Raw genomic sequence first — 16558 nt, forward strand, 5'->3', positions numbered from 1 at the left:
AAATAGAAAGTGAAAGTAAGTTAGAGTTCATCTGTCGCCATTTTAAGCTGTTAAAATACGAACACGAGCGTCAAAGTGTTTAATAGAAACGTTTATCAAAGTTTATGCAGGAATTTCCGTGTATCTTTATGATGTTAAAGCTGGAGGATTTGAGAACCTGTAACTTGTGAAAGTTTGATCAAGGTGAGTGTTCATGTGTGGTGACTTCCTCATACTAATATGAATGTATATATGATTGTTTGCTAAAATAAAATGAATAAACTTTAATAAAGTGTTTCTTTCAACTTGACTTCAGTGTTTCTTGTGTGTTTCGTGATGTCTGTGATTCTTCAGAAGTTTAACAGTGTAAACATGTATAACTGAGCTTGAGTTAACGCAGTCACGTGATCCTTTTTCTCCCACACTCAACATATGTTCAGCTAAATTATGAAGGTTGTTAAATCATTTAATTTTGTGTCGATTTTGTCAGTGGAGGAGATCAAACTCATCAGATTCTCCTGCAGCTTCATCATGGGTGATTCACAAGGATCCAGAGATGGAGATTTTTCTCCAGGATGCAGGTACTTTCAACAAACACTGTAAAATATTGTATTACATCACAGAAAAAAAGATCACAGTTTTTGATTTTTTCCACCCACTGATCGCAGAAACAGTTTACAGAAAAAAATGTATATCCTATTTTGTCTGTTTTTGTTTGTTTTAATATTAACATGAAATATTAAAGAAAAAGATAAACATAAAGTTTCCTCAAAGTGTTTTTCGATGAAAGATAAATGTGTTTATACAAACCCGATTCCAAAAAAGTTGGGACACTGTACAAATTGTGAATAAAAAAGGAATGCAATAATTTACAAATCTCATAAACTTATATTTTATTCACAATAGAATATAGATAACATATCAAATGTTGAAAGTGAGACATTTTGAAATGTCATGCCAAATATTGGCTCATTTTGGATTTCATGAGAACTACACATTCCAAAAAAGTTGGGACAGGTAGCAATAAGAGGCCGGAAAAGTTAAATGTACATATAAGGAACAGCTGGAGGACCAATTTGCAACTTATTAGGTCAATTGGCAACATGATTGGGTATAAAAAGAGCCTCTCAGAGTGGCAGTGTCTCTCAGAAGTCAAGATGGGCAGAGGATCACCAATTCCCCCAATGCTGCGGTGAAAAATAGTGGAGCAATATCAGAAAGGAGTTTCTCAGAGAAAAATTGCAAAGAGTTTGAAGTTATCATCATCTACAGTGCATAATATCATCCAAAGATTCAGAGAATCTGGAACAATCTCTGTGCGTAAGGGTCAAGGCCGGAAAACCATACTGGATGCCCGTGATCTTCAGGCCCTTAGACGGCACTGCATCACACACAGGAATGCTATTGTAATGGAAATCACAACATGGGCTCAGGAATACTTCCAGAAAACATTGTCGGTGAACACAATCCACCGTGCCATTCGCCGTTTCCGGCTAAAACTCTATAGGTCAAAAAAGAAGCCATATCTAAACATGATCCAGAAGCGCAGGCGTTTTCTCTGGGCCAAGGCTCATTTAAAGTGGACTGTGGCAAAGTGGAAAACTGTTCTGTGGTCAGACGAATCAAAATTTGAAGTTCTTTTTGGAAAACTGGGACGCCATGTCATCCGGACTAAAGAGGACAAGGACAACCCAAGTTGTTATCAGCGCTCAGTTCAGAAGCCTGCATCTCTGATGGTATGGGGTTGCATGAGTGCGTGTGGCATGGGCAGCTTACACATCTGGAAAGGCACCATCAATGCTGAAAGGTATATCCAAGTTCTAGAACAACATATGCTCCCATCCAGATGTCGTCTCTTTCAGGGAAGACCTCGCATTTTCCAACATGACAATGCCAGACCACATACTGCATCAATTACAACATCATGGCTGCGTAGAAGAAGGATCCGGGTACTGAAATGGCCAGCCTGCAGTCCAGATCTTTCACCCATAGAAAACATTTGGCACATCATAAAGAGGAAGATGCGACAAAGAAGACCTAAGACAGTTGAGCAACTAGAAGCCTGTATTAGACAAGAATGGGACAACATTCCTATTCCTAAACTTGAGCAACTTGTCTCCTCAGTCCCCAGACGTTTGCAGACTGTTATAAAAAGAAGAGGGGATGCCACACAGTGGTAAACATGGCCTTTTCCCAACTTTTTTGAGATGTGTTGATGCCATGAAATTTAAAATCAACTTATTTTTCCCTTAAAATGATACATTTTCTCAGTTTAAACATTTGATATGTCATCTATGTTGTATTCTGAATAAAATATTGAAATTTGAAACTTCTACATCATTGCATTCCTTTTTTATTCACAATTTGTATAGTGTCCCAACTTTTTTGGAATCGGGTTTGTATTAATATGGTTCCTGTCATAAAGAATGAACACAGTAATCTAAAGGATTGAACTGAATCTGTTCTGTTACAGTTCAGTCCAGCAGAAGAGCTCAAACCCAGAGTCCAGCTGTGTGTCTGTGAAGAGTAACTGGTCTATGGATGAGCCGCTAAATTTTAAGAGTGGAAACACACGGCCTGATCCCAGGTATATTATTTCTATAAAATATATGCTTATAGTCATTATTAATATACAGCAGTGTAATGAGTTCAGTAAGTTTCAGTCTATTAATGATTTCCATTGTGTTCTTGTGCAAAGCTCGATGTATTGTATTGTTAAAACATTCACACACTGTAAAATCTGTTGGTCTGTTACTCAGTTAATGACACAATTACATCAATATCAGTGTGTCTGATTCTTTACCCTCTTCATTCTGATTTAAGGTTGAATCTTTTATCCAGTCCAGTTAAAAACAAAACTGTGAACACGCCTGTGATTCGACCACAAGACTTTAATGAAAGCATGAATCCTGGTTTCAGGTAAAATGGAGGACTTTTTTGTTGTTGTTGCTTAATTTTAGGTGCTGCAATGCACATCACACATCAGTCAATCACATGATTAATAATTGAAACATTTCAGAAACCTAATGATGTTCTGTGTCTCATAATACAGCAAACATAATGATCTATTTTGTAATTTATGGCTATTTACTTCTTAAACTTGTGTAATAATCTGGTATTTTAATCTTACAGCTATGACTCTAAACCTGAGGTCTTAAACACACTGAGATCAAATCTGAGAAAGAAGTTTGAGTGTTTGTATGAGGGAATATCAAAGCAGGGAAACCCAACACTCCTGAATGAGATCTACACAGAGCTCTACATCACAGAGAGTGAAAGTGGAGAGATCAATAATGAGCATGAGGTGAGACAGATTGAGACACAGTCCAGGAGAGCAGAAACAGAGGACACACCGATCAAATGCAGTGACATCTTTAGACCTTTACCTGGACAAGACAAACCCATCAGAACTGTGCTGACAAAGGGAGTCGCTGGCATTGGAAAAACAGTCTCTGTGCAGAAGTTCATCCTGGACTGGGCTGAAGGGAAAGAGAATCAGGACGTCCAGCTCATATTTCCTCTTCCTTTCAGAGAGATCAACTTCATGAAGGACAAAACACTCAGTCTTTCAGATCTTCTTCAGTTCTTTTTCCCTGAAACAAAAGAAATGGAAATATCCAGTGATAAGTATAAAGTTTCCTTCATCTTTGATGGTCTGGATGAGTGTCGTCTGTCTCTGGATTTTCAGAGCGATGTGAGGTTGTGTGATGTGACTGAATCAGCCTCAGTGGACGTGCTGCTGACGAACCTCATTGCGGGGAATCTGCTTCCCTCTGCTCTCATCTGGATCACTTCCAGACCAGCAGCAGCTGATCTCGTCCCCTCTGAGTGTGTCCATCGAGTGACAGAGGTACGAGGCTTCAGTGACCCACAGAAGCAGGAATACTTCAGGAAGAGAATCAGTGATCAGAGTCTGTCCGACAGGATCATCTCACACCTGAAGTCATCAAGGAGCCTCTTTATTATGTGTCACATCCCAGTGTTCTGCTGGATCTCAGCCACTGTTCTAGAGAAGATGTTGAGGAAATCGTGGAAAGGAGAGATTCCCAAGACTCTGACTCAAATGTACACACACTTCCTGATCCTTCAAACCAACATCAAACATGAGAAGGACTATGAGAAGAAAGTGAAAGATGAAGACATGATTGTCAAACTGGGGAAACTGGCATTTCAGCAGCTTGAGAAAGGCAACCTGATCTTCTATGAGGAAGACCTGAGAGAGTGTGGCATTGATGTGACAGAAGCATCAGTGTACTCAGGATTGTGCACTCAGATCTTCAGAGAGGAGTTGGGCTTGTATCAGGGGAAAGTCTTCTGCTTTGTTCATCTGAGCATTCAGGAACATCTAGCAGCTCTATATGTGCATCTCTCCTTTATAAACAAGAACATCAATGTGTTTGACCAGATTACCAAACCAACTAAAGCTTCACTATCTGATCTCCATCAGAGAGCTGTGGATGAGGCTTTAGACAGTAAAAATGGGCATCTGGACCTTTTCCTTCGTTTCCTTCTGGGTCTGTCAGTGGAGTCTAATCAGAGTCTCTTACAAGAACTAAAGACACGGACAGGAAACAGCTCTGACAACAATAAGAAAACAGTTCACTATATCAAAGAGAAGATCAGTGAGAATCCCTCTCCAGAAAAATACATCAATCTGTTTCACTGTCTGAATGAACTGGGTGATCTTTCACTAGTGAATGAAGCTCAACCTCGTATGAGCTCTGGAGGATTATGTAATGTGAAACTCTCCTCATCTCAGTGGTCAGCTTTAGTTTTTGTGTTGTTGACCTCAGAGCGGACAATGCAGGAGTTTAACATGAAAGACTTAATTGGAGCCAGAAATTATCAGTAAGTAACACAGAGTACAATCATTACAGTCTGAAACATTATGAACAAAGAGAAACAAGAATCTGATAAATCTGTAATCCTGCAGATGTCACACAGAGTTTAGTAGTTCATATTTTTATGTTCTTTTATTTCTCTCTCACACAAACACTCCCAAAAATCACTCCTCCATACCGTAATAAAGCACAGGGATACAAACGTGTCTGATTTGAATCCAAAATAGGTCATTTGTGTTCATGCACACTGGGCATATGTGTACAAATGTAAACAGTTGCCTCTTGCACATGTAGGTAGCTGCAGTTTACAAAAATGCAGAGTTTAACTGCAGAGCTAAAAATGTCAGCAAAGATTGCAGTTCAGTCTCCATGTTATTGTTTACACGGTCGTCAAGGATACGCAGAGTGAACGTGGGCAGCCACGCCCTCATTTTCAAAAGTCTCCTTTTTGGACATTTACACTGAAACGCAACCCCAGTATTTTCAAACTAAAACGGGCTCTGCAGCATTTTCGAAAGTCTCCGTTTTCAAGGTTCAAAAACGCTGGTGTAGTGTAAACGACAGGCGTAACCGTAGCAAAAAGTATGCATTTTAAAACGAAAATGCACTAGTGTAAACGGGGCCTCAGTTTGAAGGATCCTTTGAAGGCAGCCTTCGTTTCACGTCCTTCATTCAGCTCATTTTGAAGGATGCATCAAGTGTATCCTTTGTGTCCTTCAATCACCCACAATCCTTTGCAAACATTCCAATCCACGGAAAAGAACTGATGGAAACGAGTCTGCACTTATCTGAGTTCATTATGAAATGTAAGACAAAAATAATGTTTTCAGTGATGAAGGCATACATGTTATCTTTTGTTTTGGTGTAAATTAATCACTAACACTAAACCACCAGTAATGTAAGCCACTGGGAGACACAGACGGTTGTCATTCACTGTATTACATTAAGAAAAGATTTTTAATACAAAATTAATACAAAGTTTTATTAGTATTTTTGTGCTGTTGGAGCGGGAACATGTGTGACGTAGCCATGCGCACTTACTAGAGCGTCTCATTCTAGTGTTTAATGCTGAGGAGGACTCGAGTCTACAAGCCTCAGAAGGACTGGACTGTTTGAGAAACACCCAATATCAATATGCAGGAGACTCCCGGAACTTCCGGAAATGTCTCTCCTGAAATTGCGATGGTTGACATAGTGATAACCATAGCAACGGACAGGACAAAAAAAATCTGATATGTCAAAATAGATCTGTCACTAAGTGTTGTAGTGTGAATGCAGACTAATAGACCTGCCACAACAACACTGACAAGAAAAAGTGTAAGGCCCGTCCAATCGGCCCAACGGCGGTTTCCCACAGGACGGGGAAGGTTTCTTGCGCGTTCGGTCTTTTCAGTGTGGCAAAGTAGTTTAATGGCAAAGTAGTTTAATTCCAATTAAACGTCTATCTGCCTCCATTTTATTATGACCTCAAATTTAGGTTGGAATGCCAGTTGATTATTGACTATTTATATGATAATTTATCTAGACATTTGATTATTCTATTTAACTCTTTACTCTTATTGTACTCGTTCATTCGGTTCTCAGAGTCGCACAGGGTCCTCGCACCAGCTGTTATGCGGGCCCACGATCAAAAACTCTTCAGTCTGATCAATAAGCAGAGGTTACGGCTAAAGCAATTTAACAATGCTGCCCATGCTTGCTATTGTTAAAAGGTACCCATGTAGCCCCATACAATCGCCTATATAAAAACTTGGTTAAAGCTCCGACAGTAATCAGAGGTTATGACCAGTACTATGAGGTAATGTCGCCCCTCGATAGTAATTTATCTGGCCCCATATAGTTAATAATATAACTATAACAACTTAATTAAAGCAGAGGCAATGACCAGAGGTTATGACCAGTACACCTTTGTCTAGCCCCATATAATGAATGCGATTGAATAACAAATTAGTTAAAGTCAAGCAGTTAGTCAGAAATCTAGAATCTCACCAGATGTGCCCCATGCTCCATACAATCTGAGATCTAGTATGTACTGAACCCTGGTCGTAGATTTACGGTAACAACGGATACATCGTTATCTGCTGAAGTCAATAATTTCAGAGTAAGTCAGAATAAAGCCAAATGTAACAATTTATTAGTCAGGTAAATGTATCATGCCAATTACGTAATCAATTCAAAGATGATCAATACAAAACATCAAATACTCAGAAAAAGAGTAAAATGATGCATACCTGACAGTAGAAAATTGCACAATGCTGAGTGTCCTAGACTCTGATTACAGAATCGCCCCGAGCCTCCTGCAACATCTCTTTAAACCTTTTGACCTTTTGACCTTTAGACCTTTGTACCAGTCATTTCAAATGATACCAAACATGTATAGTGTTGTATGATAACGAAGGAAAGGAAATGTAGATTAAGGCAATGCTGAGGTGTGATTGACTCAGTGTGATTGCGTCTCGGATGGGGATGCTAATTTTGCAAAAGAGAGTTCAAATATTAATTTCCTTTGTTTTCTCAAAGAGTAGCCCAGCATCAGTCTAGCATCAGTCTTACAAAAGAAAAAACAAATCTGTGTTGGCAGAATATGTTCAGTAACTTCTTCAGTTAGATACTAATAAAACTTTTTCACATGTCCTTTTTAAAGCAGTGTTTATTGAAGGTATTTAATGTAATATTTACTTATAATATTACTCATAGTATTAATTGTTATTATTAGCATTAATAATTAACATATTTTTTATTTTCAAATAGTGACGCAGTAAATACAGCAGATGAAGTTCTTCAGAAGCTGCTGCCTGTGGTTACAGCAACTAGATCAGCTTGGTAAGTAACACTGAGAACAATCATCACTGTGAAAACTTTATAACATTTTTTTACTTAAAAATATAAATTAATGGTTCAACAAAAAATATGAGCGTCACACTTCAGCTTTTTAACCCTCCACCTATCTGACCTGCTAGGCTTCTATTGTAAGAGCATTACTGTAAATGTGTTTCTGTTCATTTTTACAAACTGAGACATGATAAAAAGACTTTGTGTTTTAGCTAATGTGTTTTATCTGAGGTAAATGTATGTTCTCTGCAGTGAGTTGAGGCGATCCTAATATTATCCATGTTTCTTTCATGCTATAACTAGTAGTAAAGAGGAAAAGATAACCGGTTCACTCGTGCTCCGCACTGCTGCTTGAACTGAGACACTACAGCGATCTGTCAGCCACATTAAAGAGCGCCAAAAACACATTTATTGTTTGAATTTCTTAATACGTTTGACAGAATTTGAAAGCTGAGATTTTCTTATCAAAAGTGCATCAACTGAAAACAGCACAGACTAAAAGATTGATTCTCTGAATTGATGGACTGATATCAGTTCATTAAAATAAAGATCGTTTAAAATTAGGGATGCTCCGATCGATCGACTGCAGATCGTTATCGGCCGATAATCAGATTCTATTGCTGTGACCCAATTCAGAGGCTGCATCCTTCGAAGGCCGAGTGTGTCAATGAAGGCTGTCACAATGAGAAGACTTCTCCAAATGTGGCTTTCGTTTGTCGTGAAATGATGGGTACATCAGATAAATCTAAGTTCAGTGCTCCGTAGGCTAGACCGTCCCTTTTAACAACACTTCGAAGGATGCAGCCTCTGAATTGGGACACAGCTTATGAATCGATCAAGGAGTCACTAAAACAGGCCGATCTCACCAACCAAACGCATAATTGATTAACAAAGAAACAAAGCTGCCAATGAGTGAGTCATTCGTTTCAGCCGATTCATTCAAACGGCTGATTCTTTCAGGAACAAAGCTTATCATAAACTAGCGCTGAGCCCAATCTGCCCTTACTAAACTTTCAGCCAGGAGTTGCTACTGATATTGAGTCCGTTATAGGGGTGTGAGATAATATTGTGATTGTTGTTTTAACGATAACGACATACTACGTCAACTCGAGTCAGCTTGAACAGTCTAGGAGGAGTAGCATTTAGAAATTTTAGTCGAAGAAGAAGAAGAAGAATCTTAAATAGAAGATCAAGCCAACTTAATAAATATTTATATATAATTTAAATTATATAAATATATACATGTAAATATTTCTTAAATATATACATATATGTGTTTATAAATAAAATAAATATACACAGTACACACACATATATTACATAAACTTTTATTTTGGATGTGATTAATCGTTGAACAGCTCTAGATAAACCATATATTATTGCAATCATGTGTTTATTGTCTCCAAACCGTTTCTCTCTGCATGTTATAGTGATCTCTGGATCTCTGATCATTGTTTATGTTAAGAGATTTCCTGGAATGTCACATGATATGGCTGTACTTCTAGTCTCACTCTTGGGGCTCTATCATACACCCGGCGCAACGCAGGAGTTTGTTGCTAGTTTCAGCCTGATGCAGTCTGTGTGACGTCTACGTCACGTCTGCGCCTTAAATTGAATGGAATAAATAGCAGAATAAAAACTAAGACTTTGAGTGAGACGTTCACTGAGATGAGTGCATGTAGCAAAGTTATATTAAAGAGCCATTCGGAACGACATAGACATGAACACATAAACTTCATCTCTAGAGCTGCTCTGAGAGTCACTTCATGAGCATTTTACCGTTTAATTTGAGAAAAAACTATTGTCATATCATATACACACATAAACTTCAAGATCACAGCAACCCGTCAAAATAAAAGTTCGGTTTAACTTGTAACAGAAACAGAGCCATGTTACTATTACTATGTACTATGTAGTCTACTATTGTATTACTATTGTACGGTATTAAATATTTCTTAATGACAATGTAATACTACTACTAGTACAATAATTATTAAGACTTTAGTTTTGAAGTATGGGGAGAGCAGGGACGAAAGTAGCCTACCATTTTTCACAAAAATGTAATTTTAAAAGATAATGTTTTAGACAGCGATATATTTTTGCTGTGGTCAGTAACTCACAGGTGTGGTCTATCAATACCAGGTGGTATTTTGTACAAATGTAGAACGGCTTCAGTATAATTTCACTTTGAACATAAATTGCACATTGTTACTTTCAACCCCGTCAGTTGGGACGAAAGTAACACACAGGTGGGTCAAAAGTAACAACAACAACACAAGCTAGATTTTTTGTGTTAGTCTTGTTTTTATTAAATATACCTGACTATGACCTTGTTAATATGTAACTGCAAACATATTTTGTCCTTTATCTTTGCAAAAAAATATTAAATTACATTTTCATTTAAAATTGAGAATTTCAGTTTCATCAAACGTTTCAAAAGTAACCCGACAGAACAAACTTGAATTGTTTAGAATATTTTTTTTTGGCAATGTCAATTTATTCTATAAAACATTTTTCAACAGTATGAACAATATGAAAATTAAATTAAATTAGCATAATATAAATTCTCAACATAGTGTAACAGTCATGTTTCCAATCCAGCTGTTTTTATGCATAAATTCAAAATATAAATTCATAAAAACATCTGAATGGAAACACTGCAAATTCATAGGTGGGTGTGGAAAAGCTAAGGTATGGCTAAAAACTAAATGTGACTATGGTAAATGTAAACAGATTGAGTGAATAAATGGTGACATACAGAAATCAGCAACAGATATGTCCAGAAACGCCCTCTCATGAACATCTGGCTGAATCAGACCTCTGTCTGTCTTTCTGACCCTCACTCTTGGCATATTCTGCTAGTATAATATGACATAAACATGTTTTAATAAATGCTGCACCGCAGAGAAAGCCACCACATTAGCAGAGGGACAAAAGAAACAAGTGTTACTTTCATCCCAACAGGAACTCCTGACATTTAAACCCGATTTACTTTCATACTGAAAAGTTCTGAGAAGTCAAACTTCAGGATGTTACAGCACTAAATAACCTGTAGATTGATCATTATTGTGACACATGAAACTTGTAATTAGAAAAAAAATGTACCGCTTCAGCAATTTATTTACCGTATTCGAAAACTGCTTTCCGGTCCTAACCGCGGGAAACAATGATGAAATGACATGATGTTTGGCAGCTCCGTCAAGGGTTGCGTGCTGAACGTGTCTTAACTTGGAACGCAAATGTAGTCAGAGCTCTGAGAAAATTGCTTTGTTACTTTCGTCCCGCGTTACTTTCGTCCCGGTTCTCCCCTAATAATCACACAATTTTACAGTAACCCTCTAGCGGCAGTTGCACAGAACTTTGAAATTGGTCGTGAAGCAACCGTTACCCTCGCCATGGTAAACCGAACGATTTTAATGAATGTAACGTTAATGCATGTATGAATATATCCACACAAAGCAAATGAGCCTCAATACATCTAAAATAAAAACATAGTAGATTTTATAGAGCTAATCAATGTAAAAATGTATTTAATAATTATAAAAAAAAAAATCTGACATAATTATTAATAATAACTGCCTTTTTACAGAAATAGTGTTTACAGAATAATGCGAAAGTGTTAAAATATAGAGAATGAGGAGTTACGTCATGATGTTTTCACGCATTTTGGGAAGGCGCCGCCATATTAGCAGGATACGGTATCTGTTGCTATGGTAACCTCGACTGCAGCCCGAGATAAAGACCAACAGAGAGAGAGAGAGCAGAATAATTTAATAAATAAATTACAGCACAGTTTTATGGGAAGAAATGGAGAAGGAGAAGGTGAAAGGAAAGGGGCTCTATCAGGAGAGATTAAATAACAGCGCCGAGCAGCGTCATTTAGAGAAAATGCTTGACATTAACAGCATCGAGCCGTACGACCTGCCAGCTACAGAACTGATGAAATGATGCTTATCTGATGCTTATTATTGTAAAAATAATAATATTTTCGCCTACTGAGTCATAGACTGGTTAGTGATGTCAAGCAGTTTCTCTAAATAATCCTGCTTGCTAATAACTTAAACGTAAAAATTTGCTTCTAATTGCTTAAAGGGTCTGAACTCTTGCATTGTGTAGGCACTGATACCATATAAACCAGGTAATTGACGATGTCAGAGTATGTGACAGGTGGTGCTTCTGGGTCTTTCATCAGTTCTGTAGCTGGCAGGTCGTACGGCTCGATGCTGTTAATGTCAAGCATTTTCTCTAAATGACGCTGCTCGGCGGTGTTATTTAGTCTCTCCTGATAGAGCCCCTTTCCTTTCACCTTCTCCTTCTTCATTTCTTTCCAAGAAACTGCGGCGTATCGCAAAAATGCAAACAAATATCACGCTATCTCTCTCGGTCTCACTGTCAAAGTAACCATGGCAACGGATAGCGTATCCTTCTAATATGGCGACGCCTTTCCGAAATGCAACGCGAGTGAAAACGCTGTGACGCCAGAGATTGTATATTATAGGGAGATGAGAGGGTCTGTATCTCTTACCATTGGAGAAAGCGTAACGGCTAACTTAATCACGTGCGGCACCTCTCAGCCTATCGTGTAATGGCAGTGACATCAATCGCAACATTCCCTAGTCTGCCTTCTCTTAAAAAAATACATTTTTATCAAGCTAAAATCTACATATAGTCGCATACGGTCTAGCCGCAGAAGTTCAAATATTTCAGCGCATCCGAAGCTCAAATTGGATCCGAAATTTCCGCATTCGCATATGATCGGAACTCCACGCAGCCCCTGTACTACTCTCCATTGGAAATGAATGACTTCTGATCCAATGGCTGTCGTTTGTCGTGTGCAGTGGAAAGGCGGCTTAAAGGATTAGTTCACTTTCAAATTAAAATTTCCTGATAATTTACTCACCCCCATGTCATCCAAGATGTCCATGTCCTTCTCTCTTCAGTCAAAAAGGAATGAAGGTTTTTGATGAAAACGTTCCAGTATTTTTCTCCATATAGTGGACTTCAATGGCCTCCAAACGATTGAAGGTCAAAATTACAGTTTCAGTGCAGCTTCAAAGCGTTTTACGTAATCCCAGACGTGGAATAAGGGTCTTATCTAGAGAAACCTTCAGTCATTTTCTAAAATTTTTTTACAATTTTACACATTTTAACCATAAATGCTCATCTAGCTGAATCGTATCGCATCGCATCGGTAGCTGCTTTACATGTATCTTAAATGTATCGCATCGGCCTCAGTTGTGGAGATGCACATCCCTAGTGCCTAACAACTGAACCCTCTGAGCGTCCCTTACGCTCGCACACTTATTTTGTAATGTGTATGCTTACTATTGAGGGCTGCTCATTCAAGTTTAGATGAGGTAGATATGTTCTTACAACCATTTACAATATTTTACAATACCATAAAGTAAACTTTTGTCAATAATGTACAACATTAGTCATATCAGCATAAGCAATCAATTAGCATAAACGTGCACTATAGTATGCATTTAGTACATTGATTGTGAACCACTAGAATAAGCGCTGCGTGAGCAGGTAGAACGCGCAACAGCGCCACATTTGACTCTGAAACATGCGGAGCATACGTGAAATTATAGCCTTTTGAAATTGAATCACATCAGGTATCACGATCTATGTTTTCCCATCCACAAAATGTGGGAAGCACTGAAAGAGCTTAAAAAGGAAACTTAGCTTTGCTTTGTGAAGATGTTGAGATTTATGGAGGGTAAATACTATGGAATCCTAAGTCTGCCAAAATTAAAAATAAATAAATAAATATACAAAGAAATGTAAAAAAAATAAAATAAAAATAAAAAGCAAAAATAAATATATAAATAAATATACAAAGAAAAGCAAAAAACAAAAATAAGTAATTATTTATACATTTATTTCCTTATGTATATATTTATTTTTTTTCCACATTTTTTATTTTATTTATACATTTATTCATTTTGATTTTTATTTATATCCACATTTATTTATTTATTTATTTCCATATTTGTTCATTTCCACATTTATTCATTTCTACATTTCTTTATTTCTACATTTCTTTATTTTTACATTTATATATTTTTACATTTCTTTGTCCGTAGGGTAATGAGGAGGGCATGGTTTACCTCAGACATAGCAATCGAGCTCAGAGTAGGCGAGAGCGAAGCGTTGAGGCCACAGTGACACCTTGTGGTGTGCCCGAAATACAAGAACTAGCCTATTGACGTTGATACTGGGATGATTTGGATATGGCCAAAATCTTATATCACGGGTTAAGTAATATCATATAATAATAACTGTATGCTACTGTGTGACATGGATAGGCTACTCTTTATTCTGGACATGGCCGTAGAACATCGTCTGGTCTGGATTTGTAAAATGTCCTGCGCTGGCAAACATGAACAGCAACATCTTCAGCAGATCTGATAACTCTGAAATGGAAGCGCTTGTTATTTCCCATTATTAATCATTTGAATGAATGGGTTTGTGTTTGATTGAGACTCGGACACCGGTCAGAACACGGAAAAGAACAAGCACACATAGGCTACAGTGAAGTCGACGCAAGCATATTGATCAGTGCATTTGAAACGAGACCACATTCACTTCACATTCATATTTCCTACTTTTACATGCACGACATGTGAGAAACGCTTAAAATACTACTCGACTCGTTTCACTTGAGAATGGCATCTCGATGGCCGTTTATGAGCGCTATTTATTCATATTAAACATTTAACATTTTAAAGTTAAACATTTCAAATACTTACAGTCTCCGTGCTCACAGCCTCACAGACATTAATATTTTAACGATTTATAAAAGATGAATCACTGTCTGGCCATCTGGGATTTTGGTTATGATTATAATTGTTAGGTAGTCACGCGGCAGCACTTCCGGGTCCAAACACTATCTCATACCAGAAAGAAAACAACAAACGGTGCTACACACACGATGTGGTGAAATACTACCAAAAAATTATAATCATAACCTCCATACCAAAATCCCAGATGGCCAGACAGTGATTCATCTTTTATAAATCATTGAAATATAAATGTCTGTGATGTTGTGAGCACGGAGACTGTGGTGTAGACTGTAAGTATTTTAAATGTTTAACTTTTTAAAATGTTAAATGTTTAATATGAATAAATAGCGCTCATAAACGGCCGTCGATGGTATTCTCAAGTGAAATGAGTCGAGGCTTGGACCCAGAAACGGCGTTCCTTACGTCACGACTTAACAAGCGGATAGTCTTTGGTAGGGCATTAACTAAGGGGCACCATCCCACCCTCTATGGGCACCATCAACACCCCACCCACCCCCAGAAAGAGATTTCAACCAAGAGGGCAACTGAAGTTCAGCATAGGGGACTCATTTGACCAGTGGCTGCCCTGAGCAATTCTGTTACTTTCTTCTTCTTTATTTCTACTGTACATTCTATAAAGTAAAGACTCATTCACTTTTAGATAGTCTGTTGGGATGTTTCCAAGAATGCACACATTCAACACTCAACCAAAAATGTAGAATGGCTTACATGTAAGAGCTCTACTGTTACTGCAGTAAAAGGAAACTGAATTATAAAAACAATGGATTTCATATTTTCTGCAGGTAGAACTGAAACATGACAAGTAATGCAGTTTTCATAATGCCATCAGCTGTTAGTATTTTGACAGTCATTGTGCTTTGATTGACTATCCCCCGGTTTCACAGACAAGGCTTAAGCTAGTTCTAGACTAAAATGCATGTTTGAGCTGTTTTAACTGAAAGCAGCTCACACTGACATATTTTAAAATAAGTCAGTGCCATTGTTTAGTCTCAAGATGCACACCACTAATGTTTTTTTCTGGTGTACGTTTATAAAAGCTACTGAAATATCATAATTGAACTAAGGTTTAATCCTGGCTTAGGCTAAGCTCTGTCTGTGAAACCGGCCTCTATGTTCATGTTGGGTAGAAAACGTCTCAGGTTATGACTATAACCATGGTTCCCTGAGAGAGGGAACGAGACACTGCGTCCCGAAAGGGGCGCTATGGGAACGCCCTCAGCGTGAATGCGTCTGATGCACGTGTGTCAACTAGTCCAATGGCGAGAGTGAACGTCACTGGTGGGTGACATCACGACCAGGAAAGGATAAATACACATCCGGAAAGACCGGCTTCAGCTTAAATTGCCGAAGCAAATCGATCACAGGAATGCAGGGAGTATGGCAACGCGACGCAGTGTCTCGTTCCCTCTCTCAGGGAACCATGGTTATAGTCATAACCTGAGACGTTCCCTTTCGAGGGAACTCGCACTGCGTCCCGAAAGGGGCGCTATGGGAACGATATCCCAAAACGCCATAATTCCAAAATGCCTGTCCGTGTGAAACTGTGGCACACTAAGACGAGAGCACTGATGAGCCTGGAGCTGCGTCCAGGTCGAGATATATCATCTCACAACGTGAGTGGCGAGGATCAGCCCACCACATCACAGACTTCCTTGAGGAAAACCCCCAACAACAAGGCCGTGGAAGCCACCATACTCCTAGAAGAGTGAGCTCTGACAGACAGAGGATACTGCTGACCAGAGACCTCATACGCAAGTGACATAGTCTCAACTATCCACTTGCTAACCATGGACGCAGGGAGACCCCTTATAGCGCGGTCCAAAACAAACAGTTGATCTGAAGTCCTCCACAGGGCAGCTCTGTGGACATTAGGTGTCCAGTGCTCACACTGGACACACAAGATTCAACTTTTCCTGGTCTGGATCTGAGAACAGAGGACAGAAAGCTTGCAGCACTATAGGCCGTGGAACATTGGTCAGAACCTTAGGTATATAACCCGGTAGGGTAAAGGAACACTTGACCATCCCTGGTGCACACTCAAGGCACGTAGGGGATACAGATAGGGCCTAAAGGTCTCCTACTCTTTTTAGGGGAGAA

At 38.6% G+C, this 16558-nt stretch overlaps 2 protein-coding genes across 51 annotated transcripts in view; one reads left to right on the forward strand and one right to left on the reverse strand.

The window, feature by feature from the left end:
- Positions 1-16558, forward strand: part of LOC127498610 (NACHT, LRR and PYD domains-containing protein 12-like) — a 362780-nt gene that overhangs the window by 321760 nt on the left and 24462 nt on the right. The window lies entirely within an intron of this gene.
- The window catches only part of LOC127498614 (tetratricopeptide repeat protein 8-like), a 133876-nt gene that overhangs the window by 77175 nt on the left and 40143 nt on the right, over positions 1-16558 (reverse strand). The window lies entirely within an intron of this gene.

This window comes from Ctenopharyngodon idella, chromosome 17, assembly GCF_019924925.1.
Source record: "Ctenopharyngodon idella isolate HZGC_01 chromosome 17, HZGC01, whole genome shotgun sequence".
Taxonomy (NCBI): Eukaryota; Metazoa; Chordata; class Actinopteri; order Cypriniformes; family Xenocyprididae; genus Ctenopharyngodon; species Ctenopharyngodon idella.